The following is an 18071-nucleotide window of genomic DNA, read 5'->3' as shown; positions in this document are numbered from 1 at the left end:
TACACAGTCTCAATTTAAACACATTTACACTGTTTTATTCCAGCTCTGTACACCACCGTTAAAGGCACTGCTTTAAAGTCCATCTAGTTCTGAGCTCTAAGGAGTTCAGAGATTAAATAATTAATCTTCAAAAGCAAGAAGGCGCACTGAAGAGTTGGAAAACATTTTGAGCAATTACTTTCTGCCTTTGTACGACAGATGCGCATCTAGACCACTCACGCAACTGCAGCAGTTTGCATTTCAATATTAATATATTGTACAAACACTTTCCTGGGGCCTAGAAAAGAATTTTATGCCTCCCTCTCCTGATCTTTAGCTTAGGACTGCATTGAGTTGACCCCAGCCAAACACCCACAAAGCTGCTCGCTCACTCTCCCCTCCTGCAGGACACGGAGAAAAGAGAAGGAAGGTGGGAAGACTTGGCAGACTGAGATAACAACAGTTTTAGTAAGTGAAGCAAAAACTGCACACAAGCAAAGAAGGGGGGGGGGGGGGGGGGAAGGATTTCTTCACTACTTCCCATTGGCAGGCAGGTGTCCAGCCACTTCCTAGAAAGCCGGGCCTCAGCACACACAGCACTTGCTTTGGAATACACCACCATAACCAAAAATGTCCTTTCTTCCTCCTCCTTTCCTTGAGCATTTATTGCTGAGCACATCATCATATGGTATGGAATGGCAATTAGAGTCAGCAGCTGCCCCAGCTGTGTCTCCTTCCAATTTCTTGCCCACCCACCCCTAGCCTACTCATCTGCAGGGGGCAGAACAGAAAAAAGAAAAGCCCCGATAGCGTGCAAGCACTGTTCAGCAATAGCCAAAACAAGGCAGCAGGAGAAAGCCTTTCAGTTAGGCTCTGTTCTTTTGAGTAGGTATTTGAAAATCCCAAGACACACTCACAGCTCCCCAGATTTGTTGCAACAAGCCTTCCTCTTACTAGTGGAAATACTGGCTATATTTTGGGTAGCCACCTTGCTTTTAATTTTTCTTGTTCAAGATCTCAAAAAGTCAGACCACCTGATGTCCATTGCTTGACCTTTAAGACCAAAATGATTAAGATGACTGGCAGTTTTTGAAATAAGAACTACCATCATAAAATTAGATTTCAGGGGTCAAGAGATCTAACAGTTACTCATTGAAACTAACACATCATTTCCCACATGGCGCTTCTGCGTTAAAACTACTACTTGTCAGGTAAGAACCAACAGTCAAGCTGTTTGCAATGTGTGTCTTAAGTAGTTCAACAACTAGCAACCTGTTGACCTGCCTTTTTATTTTCCCCTATAAAACACTACAGATGCAAAATACTCATCCTGTCCTTACCGTCTGCGTAGATCTACAGTACAGGAAGATCCCACCTACAATTTATACTACTTTAAGTTTTAGTGCTCCAGGATAGAGTTTTGCAGGCCATTTGCCTCAACATATTAATCACATTTCAGCTAAAGTAGTACACCAGAAGAAACTTAATCAAAAAACCTCCTTAGCCACTCCATTGTAGATAAAGTACCTCAGCTTATGCAATTGCTTAATGTAGCCATGATGGTTTAGAAACAAAAAAGTAAGGCAAGGTCTTGTGTGCCCAACAGCTTCTCCAGTTTTTCCCCCAAACTATAACCCAGGGATGTGCCTTCTAAAGAGGGAAGCCAGTTTTGATCAGGTTACTATAGGGACAGGAAGTGTTTATCTGTAGTATCTATGTGCTGTCCATATTTTTATCCTATAGGTTGTCTGCACAGCCACTATAAACTTTTTACCACAACAGAGTTTGTACAACTACACATCACATGAGTTTCCTATTCTTCAGGTTCTTCCTCAGCTATGATATCCCAGATAGACAGTTCTTAATAAATGAAGAGGGAGATCATTAACTTTGTAGTTTAGTATTTTAACTTGAAATTTTATTAGCAAAAAGAAAGAACATAACACAACTTGTGAATTAGCTGGTTTTCTCCTGTAAAAGAACAGTTTCTTATTTTCCCAGAAGCTCAGATTTCATTAATTTGTACTTATTTCTGAAACAACTTAGGGAAATCAAATATATTTAAGCAATAAAGTAACAAATTAAGCAGTGGAATAACAGACAAACCTGAGGCCAGACAAAAATGTTCACATGTAATCTCTGAATTTATTTCAGACTAATGACAATATGCAATATTAAACACTTCAAATGAAATAACGTTTTAATTAATACAAATCAATTACAGCCACAGGTAAGCAGTAGGCAAAAGAAGTTACAAAATAACGTTTTCTGTGTGAGCATCAAACTAGCTGTGCTTGACTTAACCAAACAGCCAACTAAAGCTTAGTCTGTAAACCTTCCTGTGTGAGAAATGTTTAACAGTAATTTGGACTGATTCAATAAACAATTTACAGTTATCTCAATTCTATATGAAGTCAGGAACCTTATTTCTGTACCCAGGAAATATTTTGCACTTAACAGAAATATTCACAGGTTTCTTCTCGTTGGGTCCTTAAAGATACATGTGTTTTTCTTCAGCAAAATTTACAAAAATAACCTAGTTTTTCTGCTGTATGTATTTTGCTAGCCAATTAAGACGACAGACATTTGGCTTCAGAAATGAAGACTGGACATTAAGAATCTTGATGACTGCTATGTTATGCTATTTAAAACACCTTCACATGTCAGTAGTAATGCTATCTTACCTATCAAGAACTGCATTATACAGCGCAACTCCAATCAGCCAATATTAACATGAAACACTGTTTGACGTAATTTTTAATACAATTGTAATTTTATTCTTTTGAAGACTATTTGAATACAAGCTTTTTACTAGAAGAGCTGAGTTGCACTTCAGCATCTTGCTGCAACACTAACAATGGACCACTCCGATATAAAAATACACTTCAAGTAATTTCTTCAGTCATGTAAGATATAGGTAACTGATTAAAAATATTTTCAGCCTCTTCCATCCTTTGCTAAAGTTAATTTAAGGAAAAAAGCCATAGGACTTGTGGTGTCCTGAAAATGACCAATGTTTATACTAGACCATATAGTAGGATACTATGAAGTCCCTGAAACATTGCCTGGATGAACCAAGAAAAAAATTTCAGCAACCCCAAGACAGATTGCTGCTTCCAAGATGAGACTAATTTTTTTTTTTCTTCAATCTAAACTTTTCTTTCTTTTCTATATTTGTCTACTGATTAGACTTAAATTTCCTCTTCAGTTCTTGATAGGTAGTTAGGTAGGGTCAGTTAGGAAGGTGTGTGCTATTTTCCAGAGAAATTATCAAGACAAGATTTTTGAATGCATTAGGTCATTCTTGTGAACACCTGACAACCTTCCTTAGGATGGTTTGACATTAACAATTTAAGTAACTCTTAAAATAACTAATCCGGAATAAAAACCCACAAAGTTTACTGTGCATACTTAGTCTTACTGGCAACTGTAATTCAGTTACCTTCATAAAAAACAGTGATTAAGTTTTGATTTTAAATTTAAACACAGCACAAGTGCAAGCTTCTTGTAAGAGCTAAATGGAAAGATGGATTTGAGTTGTCATGTGGCTTCAGACAAATTAATTTGGAGTCTTGGCTATTACATGTTAAGTGGAGAATACCAGGCGACATTTCCCACTGTGCTGGGCCTGGCTGGGATGGAGTTAACTGTCTTCATAGCAGCCTGTATGGAGCTGTGCTTTGGATTTGTGACTAAAACAGTGCTGATAACACTAATGCTTTGGCTATGGCTGGTCAGTACTTGCACAGAGTCAAGGTTTTCTTTCCCACCCCCACCCAGTAGGCAGGGGGTGGGCAAGAGGCTGGGAGGGGACACAGCCAGGGATAGCAAACCCCAACTGACCAAAGGGACATCCCAAACCATATGACATCGTGCTCAGCAACAAAAGCTGATAGAAAGAAGGAGGAGGAAGCGGGGGGACATTTGTGGTTATGGCATCTGCCTTCCCAAACAACCCTTAGACTTGCTGAACCCTGCTTTCCAGGACGTAGCCAGACATCTGCCTGCTGATGGGAAGTAGTGAATGACTTTCTCTTTTCACTTCACTTGAATGCGCAGCTTTTGCTTTCCTTATTAAACTGTCATGATGTCGAGCTGCAAGTCTTTCCATCTTCCTCTTATTTTCTCCCCATTCCACAGGAGAGGAGAGCGCATGGGAGGTAGGGTGGGTGTTCGGCTGCTTGACAGGGTCAACCCACCACACCAAACTACATTAGTTTGCATTCAGGAATTATATACCAAGTTTTGAGTGGAAACTAGAATTCAATTAGATGTGCAGAAACAGCACTAATTGTGACATATTTAGAGTATTTAAGGAGACCTTTATTAAAAGCCATCTAGACTCTAAGAATGAAAGAAGTATGTAGCCACAAGACACAACATTTCAGGGTATGTCTAAGTTTGTAGAATTGCTAGATAACTTGTGAATTTAAGAAACAACCTGAAGAGAGTTTTTTCCAGTTACGGTAGACTTCCATGCCAGTATAGTTATTGTATGTAACAAATGTTCTCCCTACTTGCAGAAATATCTACAGGTACTAAAAAAACTGAGAACATTTCAAAAACTAACTTTAGCTGTTTAAAACTTAAGCAATAAAGAGCTTGAAAGTAATTTACATAATTTTAGATACAAGTCTTCACATAAGTCGATTTCAAGCCAATTTTTAAATTGCTGAAAAAGTTATCCATCCTCACATGACATTCTTTTATTCTCAAGTGCACTTCAAAGTGTGAATGTTGTGAAAAAGGCATCATCTTTACATGTTCTCCGGTGAGGTGAAAGTTTTTCTCCCAACATATTTAAAAAATTTTCCCACTTTTTCCCCCCACTTTCCCCTCTTCAGGGTATCATTTTTAATGAGATATTTCTCCTCCATATTATTTAAACTGGACTAGTACCTTGCACATGCTTAATGTGTGTGCATATACTTCCATATATCCCTTTCTTCCCCATCCCCATGACTCATTCAGTTAGGACCATATGTTCTATTCCATTACATTAGAAAGCTGATTGAAGAAGCTGCAATAAACATTCACAGCATTGCTGACATACCCTGCTAATGTAATTATAGCCTGATACAATCAACTTTCTGTGGGTACAGCTGATACAGATCTTCGGGCAAGAATAATGACAGGAATGGTAATGCTTAAGCTGGTATAGTGCATTTCCAAAGGAAACACAAGACAAAGCACATTAGTTTTTAGAAGTCCAAGGTTTAAGTTTTATTCCAAACTGCTCGAGTTTTATTTTGCATCAGTGGATGCATAGTACTGTATCAGGTATAAAACAAGGCTTACATGATACCACTCATTCAAAATGCTGAGGAAAAAGTACTTTTATCTGCATTACAAAAAACATGGAAGCCTCATATACTAACTATATATGAATCCAAGCAGTCAATACAGTGTGAAACATTTCTTTAGCTCTCTGTTTGATTCATTTGTATAAAAATCCTTTAACCACTTTAAACATCTCAGTCAACACTGCATCCTCTACTCAGCTTCTACCTGCAGTAAGAAATCAGCGAGAAAGGTTATACACTACCAGACAAGACTGGGCAGGAGTAGGAGCACCTGTCACACAAACAAGTTTAAAAAAAAAAAAAAAAAAGGCAGGCAGTGGAGACCAGAACAAACTAAAAAGAGGCAAAAGGAAACAAAAGTACTGGGATATGACAGAATTGGGAGATGTCCACAAAGGAGCAAGTATAAGATTATTGCAGATATGACTACAAAGTAGGAGAATGATCATAGTTGCCTCCCTTACCACAATAATTCAGAGTTTCCTTCCCTCCATCAGTCCACTACCATCTGCTCAGCTTACTGTAACTGCAGGTTAATACTGAAACACTTCTTTTGCTGCAACACAGGTGCTGCCCACTCTTACTAAACATCTCAACTTACAGAGAGCAAGCAGAGGTCAGAATTGGGGTAAAAAGAGCAAGCACACAGCCTTTAAATTTTATATTTGCTGTCAAAGGGAAGGGTGACTGTCTTATATCTCAGCAAACTATTTTGAACCTTTTACACTATGTGCATAAAACCAGTTAGCCAGGAGACTAATAAGTTTGAGACAAAGTTTTAAATGAAGAAAGCTTGTCAAGACTAAGTTTAAATAAGGTTTGTATTACAGAGGCACATAAAAACAAAGTTAGTTTTCACTCTCCATTCTTGCAGTTACCAATTAACAATTCTACAAAGAAGGAAGCCAGGTATTACATACAACAGAGCACCAACTGCTTTGCATCTCAATATAGTCTGTAGCAAACTTATCTTGGGCCAACATCTTCAAAGACTTCTGACAGACTACAATTCTTCCTTTCACTCAGCTGCACCCTGCCTGTCCTTTGACCATAAAGCACTGTGAAGTTACTTTAATTCTCTTCTGTTTCTCCAAATTCTGCTGCTGGTTGACAGACTTTATTTATCAAATAACTGGCTCCATCTTGTGGAACAGGGAATTAACTGCAAGAAAACTGAACATGTCTCTTGACTGGTCCTAAATGGTTGCTAGCCAGTTCCTAAAAACTATCACTTTTTGGCCAAGGACTTACTAAAAAGCCTCAGTGGTTGCATCAGTACAATCACGCCAATGCAGCTCGCTCTCTCTGCATTACTCCCCCACGCAATTCATACTGCACAAGTGTTCTACTAAAGATTTCAACCAGGTTATCAATTAATATTTTCCAGAAACATCTGAAATTTCTCCAAGCTGAGATACAGATAAAGATCACGAACAGAAGACAAGCATCCTTATATATCAGGTACAGAGAAAAGAAGGAAAACGAGTAAGCAGCAGTTGTATTTTGTGTAATTCAACACAAGAACAGCTAAGTTACACAAAACACTCCTTCCTCCAGTGGGTACCGAGGGAAGAACAAAGAACAAGGCAGAACTACAGTGACTCTTCCAAGCTTCTCTCCTTGAAACATAACACACTAGAGACAGGGATTAAGTCAAGGTGATACTAAAATGCTGAAAAGCAATACAATTACTATCATCCATTTTCAGTCTAATCCTGCTGCTTCAAAGACCATCTCTTACTAACTTCATTGGAGGCTGCTTAGTTGTCGCCCAAAAAGGCAGAATCACATCCACCATCTCCAACCATTTTTGATTCACACTCTCAAAGAAAAACAAAAAACTAAAATCCAACAAGAAAACACACATACACACCCCCCACAACACAAAAAGCTTAATCGCAATGTTAATCATGTCAACTGAATCAATTTAATCTTCAAAACAGTAGTAAGAAGCCAGGAAGAAATATGTCAGACTTCATAAATTAAAGAACAAATCTTCTTAGAAAGAATAAAAGATCTTGCACATCTTGCATAAAGATCTCGAAGCAAAGGAAACTGTGCAAGAACCACAGTACAAGAATCTTTATTCTCAAATAAAATGTTCTTCAAGGTCTTTGAACCTTTAGTCTTTTGAGACTACTGATATGGGACTATTTACCTATCACTTGATCCCCTGAATTAGTTTCTGATTAAGCAGAACAAATAGCCTGAAGCACATTCTCGTGTCACATCTACGCCCCCAAATTAAGCTTGATTTCTTTTCCTCTACAGTAGAGGAGACTTCCTTGCTTTACCTCCATACCCAAAGACTAGGAAAACCATACAAGTGCAGTCTTTATGTGCTTTTCAGATGTCAGTCTAAGTATGCAGCAAAATACTGTTTTATATAAACAAAGGCAACAAAAGGCCATAGCTTAAACATATCTCTAGTCTTTAGAAGTCTCTTACAGCTGGCTTCGCAAGCCTGTGTTTTGATAGTCAAGGCCAGAATTTGAGAACTTAAAATTTGCTACATTAAAAAAAGATTGGGGGGAGTTCAGACAAGAGGGGCTGTTTTAGTAGTTTCAAAATCAAACTCAACAGCATAAAGTTGCACTGAAGGCAGACACTTCAAGCAACTAAACACACTGTTCCAGAGCCCAGCTTGATAACGGCTGAGATTTGTGTGGTTCAAGGTTTATTGCAAGAACGGTGGGAAGACAAGCCTTAGAAGCATCACTTGGCTATTTTTAGCCAGTGTCTGGTAAATGATATAGAGTTTTAGGGACAGAATTCCCCCAAGTTTGTCTTTTCTATCTGGATAACCATTTTCCATGGAAGTCATCAACAAATCCATTCCGATCAGTCCTATTCATAACTCCAAAGAGGCTGCATAGAAGTATTCTGAATGAAACTCTTCCCCTGCACAGCCTGTCCCACCTCTAGAAGTCAGAGAAATACATATGAACCAGTTTTAATTATTCCTTCAGCTCACTGATCCATTTGCTTCAATAGCATCGATAATTGTTAAAAGTGTTTCAAAGAAATTAAGACAGCATCCCTATTTCAAGGGCTGTATAAAGCCTTAACTAGATTGGAGATACACAGGTAACATCAGTTTACTCTTGGTATGTGTCGTGGTTTAACCTCAGTCAGCAACTGAGCACCACGCAGCCGCTCGCTCACTCCCGCCACTCCCGGTGGGATGGGGGAGAGAATTGGAAGAGCACAAGTGAGAAAAACTCGTGGGTTGAGATAAAAACAGTTTAATAATTGAAATAAAATGATAATAGTAATATGATAATAATACACAAAGCAAGTGATGCACAGTACAATTGCTCACCACCCGCCGACCGATGCCCAGCCAGTCCCCGAGCAGTGGCCCCCCCGGCCAGCTTTCCCCCAGTTTATGTACTGAGCATGACGTCACATGGTATGGAATGTCCCTTTGGCCAGTTTGGCTGTGCCCCCTCCCAGCTTCTTGTGCACCTCCAGCCTTCTCAGTCAGTAGAGCATGGGAAGCTGAAAAGTCCTTGGCTAGTGTAAGCATTACCTAGCAACAACTAAAACATCGGTGTGTTACCAACATTGTTCTCATCCTAAATCCAAAGCACAGCACTGTACCAGCTACTAGGAAGGAAATTAACTCTATCCCTGCCGAAACCAGGACAATATCCACCCCTTATTCTATACCATCTGCGTCATGCTCGTCTCACATTTTCCAGTACATTTTCATTAACCACCACCCCCTTTTTTTTTCCTATTTATATACACACAGAGATATCATTCCCTTAGTCTGTGGGCCATCCCTCTAAAACGTTCGGTGAGTTCATTTAGTCCATGACTCCGGGCTCCATCTGTCATAATAATCTTCCAGGGCAGAAAAAATGGAGATGGTATGTGGTGTTGGATTGTTCCATGTTGAAGTCAGTTCTGGTACCATCATCACTGTGCTTTGCTTGGTTTCACTGAAGTTATTCTTCATTAGTCTGGGTGATTCTTATTGTAATAACATTAGTTTGGCATCTAATATTATTAGTATGATTAGTATATCTGTGTATTACAACTATTATAACTATAATTAGTACTTAACACCACATAATTCAGATCATTGGCTATTCTCACCCAAAATCAAATCCCCTTGAGGTACACATTGGACTTCCCCATCCTTCCGCATTATCCACCAAGTGCACCCAGGTCATTGAGCAAAAGCAATCCCACGGATGGGTCTGCCTCTGCCTGAGGCAGGAATAACCCAGACTGTCTTCCCCAACATATTTATGTGCACTACAGGAACTTTATTCCCATCTACATTACGTAAAAGTTCTGACTGGGCAGGGCCTGCTCAATTGGCAGATCCCCAAGTGTTGACTAACCAGGTGGCCTTTGCTAAATGCGTATCCCAATGTTTGAATGTCCCGCCACCCATTGCTCTCAGTGTAGTCTTTAACAGTCCATTTTATCGTTCAATTTTCCCAGAAGCTGGTGCATGATAGGGGATGTGATACACCCACTCAATGCCGTGCTCTTTGGCCCAGGTGTCTAGGAGGTTGTTTCGGAAATGAGTCCCGTTGTCTGACTCAATTCTTTCTGGGGTGCCATGTCGCCATAGGACTTGCTTTTCAAGGCCCAGGATAGTGTTCCGGGCAGGGGCATGGGATATGTTTCCAGCCATCCGGTGGTTGCCTCCACCATTGTAAGCACGTGGCGCTTGCCTTGGCGGGTTTGTGGGAGTGTGATATAATCGATCTGCCAGGCCTCCCCGTATTTATATTTCAACCATCGTCCTCCATACCAGAGAGGCTTTAACCGCTTGGCTTGCTTGATCGCAGCGCATCTTTCACATTCATGGATACCCTGTGCAATGGAGTCCATGGTCAAGTCCACCCCTCAATCACAAGCCCACCTATATGTTGCATCTCTTCCTTGATGGCCTGAGGTGTCATGGGCCCACCGAGCTGTAAATAAGTCACCCTTATGTTGCCAGTCCAGATCCACCTGAGCCACTTCAATCTTAGCAGCCTGATCCACCTGCTGGTTATCCTGATGTTCTTCAGTGGCCCGACTCTTGGGTACGTGAGCATCTATGTGACGGACCTTTACAACCAGGTTCTCCACCCAGGCAGCAATATCTTGCCACAGTGCGGCAGCCCAGATGGGATTGCCTCTGCGCTGCCAGTCGCTCTGCTTCCATTGCTGCAACCACCCCCACAGGGCATTTGCCACCATCCATGAGTCAGTACAGAGACAGAGCACTGGCCACTGTTCTCGGTCAGCAATGTCTAAAGCCAGCTGGATGGCCTTTACTTCTGCAAATTGGCTCGATTCACCTTCTCCTTCAGCAGTTTCTACAACTTGTCACATAGGACTCCATACAGCAGCCTTCCACCTCCGATGCTTTCCCACAATGTGACAGGACCCATCAGTGAACAGGGCATATTGCTTCTCATTTTCTGGTAGTTCATTATACATTGGGGCCTCCTCAGCACGCATTATCTCCTCCTCTGGCAATATTCCAAAATCTTTGCCCTCTGGCCAGTCCATGATCACTTCCAGGATTCCTGGGCAACTGGGGTTTCCTATTCGAGCCCGTTGTGTGATCAGTGCGACCCACTTACTCCATGTAGCATCAGTTGCATGATGTGTACAGGGGACCCTCCCTCTGAACATCCAGCCCAGCACCGGCAGTCGGGGTGCCAGGAGGAGCTGTGCTTCAGTGCCGATCACTTCCGAAGCAGCTCAAACCCCTTCATATGCTGCCAATATCTCTTTTTCGGTTGGAGTATAGCGGGCCTCGGATCCTCTGTATCCCTGACTCCAAAACCCTAGGGGTCGACCTCGAGTCTCCCCTGGTGCTTTCTGCCAGAGGCTCCAGGTAGGGCCATTCTCCCCGGCTGCGGTGTAGAGCACATTTTTTACATCTTGCCCTGCCCGGACTGGCCCCAGGGCTACTGCATGAACTATCTCCTCTTTAATTTGTTCAAAGGCTTGCTGCTGCTCAGGGCCCCATTTGAAATCGTTCTTCTTCCAGGTCACTTGATGGAGAGGGTTTACAATCAGACTGTAATTTGGAATATGCATTCTCCAAAAACCCACGACGCCTAAGAAAGCTTGTGTTTCCTTTTTGCTAGTTGGTGGAGACATGGCTGTTATTTTGTTGATCACATCCATGGGGATCTGACGACATGCATCTTGCCATTTTATTCCTAAAAACTGGATCCCCTGTGCAGGTCCCTTGACCTTACTTTGTTTTATGGCAAAACCGGCCTTCAGAAGGATTTGGACTATTTCCTTCCCTTTCTCAAAAACTTCTCCTGCTGTGTTGCCCCACACGATGATGTCATCAATGTATTGCAGGTGTTCCAGAGCCTCACCCTGCTCCAGTGCAGTCTGGATCAGTCCATGGCAAATGGTGGGGCTGTGTTTCCACCCCTGGGGCAGTCGGTTCCAGGTGTACTGGACGCCCCTCCAAGTGAAAGCAAACTGTGGCCTGCACTCCGCTGCCAAAGGGATTGAGAAAAACGCATTAGCAATATCAACTGTGGCATACCACTTGGCTGCCTTTGATTCCAGTTCGTACTGAAGTTCTAGCATGTCTGGCACAGCAGCACTCAGCGGTGGCGTGACTTCATTTAGGCCACGATAGTCTCCTGTTAGTCTCTACTCTCCATTAGACTTCCACACTGGCCATATGGGACTGTTAAAGGGTGAGCGAGTCTTGCTGATCACTCCTTGGCTCTCCAGTCAACGAATCAGCTCATGGATGGGAATCAAGGAGTCTCAGTTGGTGTGATATTGCTGCCAGTGCACTGTGGTGGTAGCGATTGGCACTTGTTGGTCTTCGACCTTCAGCAACCCCACAACAGAGGGGTCCTCTGAGACACCAGGCAAGGTGGACAGCTGTTTAATTTCCTCTGTCTCCAAGGCAGCTATACCAAAACCCCACCTGTACCCTTTTGGGTCCTTGAAATACCCTCTCCTGAGGTAGTCTATGCCAAGGATGCACGGAGCCTCTGGGCCAGTCACAATGGGGTGCTTCTGCCACTCATTCCCAGTTAGACTTACTTTGTCTTCCAATACAGTTAGCTGTTGGGATCCCCCCGTCACCCCAGAAATACAGATGGGTTCTGCCCCTATATAGCTTGATGGCATTAGGGTACACTGTGCACCGGTGTCTACTAGAGCCTTATACTCCTGTGGGTCTGATGTGCCAGGCCATCGAATCCACACAGTCCAGTAAACCCGGTTGTCCCTTTCCTCCCCCTGGCTGGAGGCAGGGCCCCTCTAATCCTCATCACAGTACTCATTTCTCATTTCTTGTACATGAGTCAGAAGTTTCTTCATTAAGATCAGGAGCAAGATCAGCCCTTCTACTCTCTCTGGGGAACTGCCCGCTGGAAACTGGAGCAGCAATTTTCTTGGAAGAACCTCTTTCTGTGATTGTTTTCCCTTGCAATTCACGTACCCGTGCCTCTAGGGCTGCAGTAGGTTTCCCATCCCACTATCCTCATGTCCTCTCCGTGGTCACGCAGATAAAATCATAGGGTGCCCCGTGGCGTGTACCCTTTATATCCTCTCTCTTGAGCAAAAGAACGCCGACTCCTAATAGCCAAGATACTGGTCCGTACAGGTGAGGAGTAGGACCTATCCTCTCTCTGAGTTGCTGGATCTCCTGGGACAGTTTCTCCACCGCCAAGACGAGGGAGGAAGAGAGACTTTCCTCATATTGCCGGAGTTGACTAGCCAATTCATCCACCGTTTGTTCCTCTCCATCTTTCCAGGTCATCACTGCCAATGAATTGGCGTATGACGATGGTGAGCTCCTTATAAACTTCCGCCACATGGGTCGTGTGCACTTGACTTCGTCTGGATCTTTGGATAGTTGTTTATTGTTCAGGTCATCATAAATCACCTCCAGCACAGCTAATTCTCTCAGAAACTGGATATCCTTCTCCATGGTGGTCCACTTGCTTGGGCGACATATGACATCTTCCTTAAGGGATACCTTTCCTTCACGCTTGACAGGAGTCGCCTCCAAAGGCTGAGGATACGTGTCCCTTTTCCAATTGCTTTGTCAATGCCCCCTTCCCTAGAAAGGGATCCCAGCTGCTTGGCTTCCCTACCCTCTAATTCCAGGCTACTGGCTCCATTATCCCAGCATCGGAGCAGTCAGGTGACAACGTGCTCAGCTGGACGGCGGCTGAAATATTTTCGTATATCTCGCAGCTCACTCAGGGATAGAGATTGGGTGGTCACTGCCTCGTTTGAGTTCTTCCTCTTCTTCCTTCCCAATCAGCGGCTGGCTCTCCTCCTGCTGTTCTCGTGATGGCCCTTCTCCAGGGTCGTCTGTCTCATACGCTTCTTCCTCCAGCCCCCTTTTAGAAGAAGCTTCTTCCTCCCTTACTAAACGAGCCGACTTCCGCTTCCAAAATTTCTTCTTGTGTACAGGGGCGACTGATACCGGCACAGGCTGGTTCTTTGGTTCAGCTGTAGGTCCTGTCGCCAGGGTCTGAGTGGCCACTGGGCCTGTCGCCGGGGTCTGAGTGGCCGCAGTGCGTGTCATTTTATCATCAGATCCAGAGACCTTCTCTTCCCTTTAAGGGTACTGAATGGTGTTGAACAGGGCTCGGTAGGCATGGGCCAGGCCCCAGCACACTGCAATGATCTGCATCTCTCTGGAGTTGCCAGGGTGACAGCATACTTTTTCCAAATATTCTACTAACTTTTCAGGATTCTGCACTTGCGCAGGGGTGAAGTTCCAAAACACTGGGGGTGCCCATTGGCCTAGGTACTTGCCCATCTTGTCCCACACACCCTGCCACTCATAACTATCCAGCCTTGGGGCAGATCTCTGGATGATATTCTTAAATTGCTTACCAACTTTAGACAAAACCGAAACAGTATTCCCAAGAAGTACCAATAGAAGTATCTTAACTACCCAAGGATGTTCAAAATACTGAAAAGTTACTGTAATGAAGGAGGAAACATCATAGAAGAAGGTAGTGACACTGCCATTCTGTATTTCCTCCGTAAAAAAACTCTCAGAAAAGTCACTGTAATTGCTAGTTGTCTCCACGAAATGGTATCCGTGGTACAGTAACGGCTTCATTGCAAAACTTACATACCACACTAACGTCAAGGTCAATGTTCTAAAAACAAACCTCACAAGCGAGACATCACTAATCACTGCAGACCACAGCAAACTGCAAAACCCAACACCAATCTTTAACATGTACAGCAAAAAAAGGAGCACGATGCAGATTATACAAATCAATATCGAGAACAGAGCAACCAACATTGTGACCCACAACTGTTAACAGATATAAGTTCCTTAATACACTCCGGTTAATCTGTTATTATCTCAAACCCTTCGTGCCCCACGTTGCGCACCAAAAAGGACTGTCATGGTTTAACCTCAGTCGGCAACTAAGCACCATGCAGCCGCTCGCTCACTCCCACCACCCCCGGTGGGATGGGGGAGAGAATTGGAAGAGCACAAGTGAGAAAAACTCGTGGGTTGAGACAAAAACAGTTTAATAATTGAAATAAAATGATAATAATAATAATAATAATAATAATAATAATAATAATAATAATACACAAAGCAAGTGATGCACAGTACAATTGCTCACCACCCGCCGACCGATGCCCAGCCAGTCCCCGAGCAGTGGCCCCCCCGGCCAGCTTTCCCCCAGTTTATGTACTGAGCATGACGTCACATGGTATGGAATGTCCCTTTGGCCAGTTTGGCTGTGCCCCCTCCCAGCTTCTTGTGCACCTCCAGCCTTCTCAGTCAGTAGAGCATGGGAAGCTGAAAAGTCCTTGGCTAGTGTAAGCATTACCTAGCAACAACTAAAACATCGGTGTGTTACCAACATTGTTCTCATCCTAAATCCAAAGCACAGCACTGTACCAGCTACTAGGAAGGAAATTAACTCTATCCCTGCTGAAACAAGGACAACAGCCTTTTGCTTGTGCTAAATGGCTATTAGACAAGAAATCTTGTAAGGTGACAAAGTGAAAGAAGTGAAATTTTTCAGCCTTATTAACAACCAGGCAGTTACTAAAAAAATCTGAGTTTTGGCTCAATAAGACTGTGAGAAGATAAGTCTGTTTTTCCAAAAGAAAAAAATCATTTTACCAAACATTAAATGATGACGACGATATGATGTAAATGCTGCTGTTAAACAAATAAAATACAGTATTACGAGTTCACTGTGAAGTTATATACATACATACATAGATGATCACTCTTCATGTAAAGTAATATTAAGAGAAAAAGGAGATCAGGAATGGCTTTTGGGGATTTGTTCCCCAAAACGTCACCAAGGCTTCCTATTCATCTTATTTCTAAGATGACATGATTTAAATAGAACACCTTCCTTATTAAAACACTTATTTTTAATGCAAATATCAGTGTAACTCAGTGTTTTGTACTGAAACTTCCTTTAAAACAATTTTCCAAAGTCTGTATTCCTGACTTGGAAGCATTTCACACCACCGCTGCCCAGGCAAGCAGGATCATAACCGGCTATTGAACTGTCAAGAGAGCAGCTCCTCATCCTTGGCTGGATGCCAACACATCATGCCTATGCTTGGTTACCCAGAGCACATGTATATGTAGACAGAGAGCATATGCAGAGTACATGGGACATTGCCACAGCACTCCTACCAGCCTTGTGGGGCACTAACCCACTACAGCACACCCTTTGGAAAGTAAAGTCACTGCCCTAAGAATCAGAAATGTCAGAGGTGCCAACCCTGGCACATTCAATAAGCTAACAACTTCAGAAATCAAATTTCAACTTGGCTAAGGAGTAGTGCTCTAATTTTATCCTGCCTGCTCACTCGTAAAGAGAAAGACTGCTTGTGTCAGAGTTCAAGCTGCAAGAATAAGGTGTGCAAGCTGTCTTTTCCTGTTAGCAGCATTTGGCACGTTCTAAAAAAGACAAGGTTACGTAGCATATTACAGTATTAGTAGGAAGCTTCTGGAGCTGGTCTGGACTGCAATTTTTCCCTTGTGAGCAAGGAACTGCTACAAGGCTTACTGTTTTAAGTGTACAATTTATATTCCTTTTATATGCAGAAATAAAAGGAAAATTGGGGAACAGTGACCTCTTCGAAACGTTTTCATAAGTTGATAGCTAAGCATCAAGTAAAAGCATCACTGATACGAAAAAAAAAGTGTAAATCTATGCTACTCTGTTGGGATGTAGCAAGAGCCCCCTAGATAGCCAGGCACAGGATAAAGGTTATATAAGCATCTGCTGTGAAAAAATCTTCAGCCAGCAATTGAAGTTCTTCCTTTAACGATGACGAAAACCTCAGAAATAAGATTTGTTTGCAAGATGGGTTTATAACACAGCTTGTTTGCCATAAGAATGAAAGGTTACCTTTCTCTACCAAAGAGAAATTATCTAGTAATTGCATTAATCAGCTTCCCTTTACCATTTTTACTCAAATACAACTGAAGAGACTCTTAAGTAAACACTCCCCAAACTATACCACCTCTGTGCAGCCCTCAGTGACTCTGGAGATGCTCTCCCTTGTACATTCTGTATTACAAAGCAGGTAAATGCACCTCCACGACCTCTCCCACATGAACCTATGTTTGAAAAAGATGCAGAGAGAAACCAGAGATCCGAGTCTGTAGCAAGAGGCGGAGTGCCAATTTTCAGGCTCTGGACTGTAGAAATACACTGAAACCATCTGTAAAGACTGGCCAGTGAGTTTCTTGTAACAATCTTCTCTGCTATACTGGTTTGCGCTGGAACGGAGTTCATTTTCTTCATAGCAGCCCATATGGCACTGTGTTTTGGATCTGACACCAAAACAGTGTTGACAACACACCAATGCTTTAGCTATTGCTGAGCAATGCTTGCACAGCATCAAGGCCTTTTCTGCTTCTAAGACCACCCCACCAGCAAGTAGGCTGGGGGTGGGTAAGAGGCTGGGAGGGGACACAGCCAGGACAGCTGACCCCAACTGACCAAAGGGATATTCCATACCGTGTGACATCATGCTCAGCAATAAAAGCTGGAGGAAGAAGGAGGAAGGGGGGACGTTCGGAGTGATGGCATTTGTCTTCCCAAGTAACTGTTACACATGATGGAGCCCTGCTTTCCTGGAGATCAGCCTGCTGATGGGAACTAGTGAATGAATTCCTTGTTGTGCTTTGCTTGTGCACACAGCTTTTGCTTTACCTATTAAACTGTCTTTATCTCAACCCACAAGTTTTCTCACTCTTACCCTTCCGATTCTCTCCCCCATCCCACGGGCGGGGGGAGGGACAAAGCAAGCAGCTGTGTGGGGCTTAGCTGCTTACTGGGATTAACCCACAACATCCACGTTCACTGCGGAGACTTATTTACCTACTTTCCTCCTCTACATACGGTCTTCCCTCACTTCCTCTGCAGGTTAAATAGACCAGACTAAGTAGATTTTTATGCTACACTATTCAACCTTCTTACCTATCTGCCTACTCCCAAACATTAATATAGTGCAGTTCTCAGTCACAGGAACGGCCTACCATGCGAATGCAACTCCATTCTTGGATGATACTTGAGTTTTACTGTAATATTATTAATCTTCAGAGCAGCACTTTCTGTGGACCTCAGGGTATTAACTTAACAAAAGACCACGGGAAAGAACAGGCTGAAGAGGACAGATGGAATCAAGCCTTTCCCCCACTTTAAACTCCAGTGGCATGGACACAAATCCTTCCCACAAATCCCCAAGACTTGCATGCTAGCCTAGCTACACCCCAATACTGTACTCCCCCAAAGTCTCAGCAAACGGCTCAGACCTTGG

At 42.9% G+C, this 18071-nt stretch overlaps 1 protein-coding gene across 2 annotated transcripts in view; it reads right to left on the bottom strand.

Moving 5' to 3' along the window:
- The window catches only part of SMAP1 (small ArfGAP 1), a 115743-nt gene that overhangs the window by 81953 nt on the left and 15719 nt on the right, over positions 1-18071 (bottom strand). The gene's annotated exons all lie outside the window — the stretch shown is intronic.

The sequence above is a fragment of the Aptenodytes patagonicus genome, chromosome 3 (assembly GCF_965638725.1).
Source record: "Aptenodytes patagonicus chromosome 3, bAptPat1.pri.cur, whole genome shotgun sequence".
Classification (NCBI taxonomy): Eukaryota; Metazoa; Chordata; class Aves; order Sphenisciformes; family Spheniscidae; genus Aptenodytes; species Aptenodytes patagonicus.
The sequence above is the reverse complement of the archived record's forward strand: the minus strand, read 5'-3'. Positions and strand labels throughout refer to the sequence as shown.